Raw genomic sequence first — 2,548 nt, forward strand, 5'->3', positions numbered from 1 at the left:
GCTTCAGTATAAGAATGAACAAATCATACACATTTCAAGGAATACTAATCTATCGTCCTCCAGGCCCAAGAGCCAGTTTTGTTCACAAAATTCAGTCCTTTATGGAATCCTGCATAACGTATGCGAGATTCACGATTGTAGGGGATATCAATTTTCATCTTGAGCTGTCTTCCAATGTGGATACAGGTAGCCTGGGGGATACACTGAAGTGTTTTAACTTACACCAACTAATTGAATTACCCACTCATGTGGCCAATCATACGTTGGATGGAGTGTCACACAAAGAATGCAGAGTTAGAAATAGATAAAATCCTGCCCCTTCCATGGTCAGATCACAAAGCAGTCTTTTGTCAGTCACGACTCCCTGTAATAGTGCAGCACTAAATAGTACAATCAGAACTATCAAATACAGGCCATGGAAAAACCTTGAGATCGACGCTCTGCAGGATACTCTCTCTAAATCAGCTACCGCACCCGACAATAATAACTATAATGCAGCAAATAACTACACTTGCTGGTTAGACGCGGCATGTCAAAGTGGTACCGGAGAAAACATTGAAAATCCATTAGCCCCATGGTTCTCGCAGTTTCTACAAGCTGCACAGCTTAAGTGCAGACATCAGGAGCGCAAATGGAGGAAAGATAATTTTCCAGATGAAAAAAATCAAATATACAAAATTACTTTTTGAGTATAAAGAGCTAATCAAAGCAGAAAAGACAAAATATTTCTCAGCGAAAATCAGACTAGCTGCAAACACCACTAGGGAACTTTTTAAAACAGTCAAAGATCTGTCTACATGGAACAACAACAAAATCTTTATTCCCGATTAATCTTTCTGCAATAAGCTGGCTGATTATTTCCAATTCAAGTACAACTCTATTTTTCAAGTTTTCTCTTTGAATACACCAAGTATTGACCTTTTTTAGGTCTCGCCTGAGACAGCGCTTTAGCGCTGCTCTGGCGAGAATTATAGTAAGCGAGTTTTGGCAGTGCAAACAGTGGCTTTTCAGGCCTCCAAATACAGTGCATGTGCGTTGGCCGGGCGCGCGCACCATTTGGAGGCCTGAAAGCACTCGTTTGCTTTCACTTTCGCGGCCGCACGGCCGCTTTGATGTGTGATCGCGATCGTGATCACTTTCAAACAGGCGCGCGCAGCATTTGGCAGCCTGCGTGACTGGCCCATTGTGCCCCTACCTCCCTGAAACACCGCCCCTCCATTTGCACTGCCCCCCATCGTGCGCTCTTCACACCCACTCCTCGTCACTCCCTGCGCAGCACAACTCTCAGTCTCACTCTGCCACAGCTGCACAATGAGTGTACCCTCCCTCTGCACCCCACCCTGCCCCCTGATCCTGGCGTCTTTTTTCCATACACACTCCACCCACCCTTCCGCTGCACATTGTGTGTCCTCCTTTTACATGCAAGTTCACCACCTCAGTCTTCATACACTGTACGTGCCTTTTAAAATGGTACCCATACATTTCTCTACACCCCAACATTTCCTCGATCCTTCACTGCACCCCGTTACCTACTCTCCTTCACTGCACCCAGTAACCTACTCTTCCCTCTGCATAATCAATCCATATTTCCTTGTTATCCACTACACCTGGTTGTTTCCTTTCTCGGTACACTGCTTCCAACTTTTCTTCTGATTCAGCATTTCCGTTCTACCGCCTGATGATGTTTCCGCCTCCTTTCTTTTCTTGTTTTTGCACATGATCATCAGTTATGTTACACAAGGACACATTCATTCTTTGGTAGAAAGGGGGAGATTAAGTAATTTGCTTGGAATCACAGGATGTTGAGCAGAGGACGCCCAGACTCGAATCTGGTTCCCCAGCGCCACAGTCGGCAGTCCTGGCCGTTACGTCACCTTCCTTTTCGGGCCTCTTGTACCTCTTGCTGTGACCGCTGCCTCTACTATGCCCTGTATGCCTCTCTGAGCATCTGCTTCCCCCGCCGACGCCTCCCCTTCCTTACTAGTGCCTTTATATCCGCCTCTTCCCCCTGCCAGCATGTTCTCTCCCCACCCTCTCTCTCTCTCCAGGCCTCTCTTGTCTCCAGACCTCACCTAAATCCTTAATGACTTTCGTCCGTCCCCTATGGATACTGTCATCTCTCTCCCACTCCCAGTCTGCTCGCCCTCTCTGCCAGGCTCCTTCCCTCTGCCCCTCCACCCTCCCGTGTCCTCAGTGCTTTTCCCGCTTGGCTGAGCCCTCTGACTCCCGCAGCGAGCGTTAGTTTTTGACACAGCTGTACATATTGAGTGCATCAGTGGCTGCCTTTAAACACTGCAAATCCCCAGGTTTCACCACCACTTTCCTTTTCACCATTTATTTATTTTATTTTTATTTTAAAAGTTTTATATAGCGCTAGCTTGACCCGAAAGTATCAGAGCGCTTTATATACACACTGTAAACAAGCATTTGCAATGCAATAGGTCTCGTATTTACTCGAGTTTAAGCTATTGGCATTATAAATGACAATGTGTTTTATTTATGTTCCAAAACCAAAACATAAATAAAAGGCATTGTCATTTACAATGCC

Source organism: Triturus cristatus, chromosome 5_1 (assembly GCF_964204655.1).
Source record: "Triturus cristatus chromosome 5_1, aTriCri1.1, whole genome shotgun sequence".
Taxonomy (NCBI): Eukaryota; Metazoa; Chordata; class Amphibia; order Caudata; family Salamandridae; genus Triturus; species Triturus cristatus.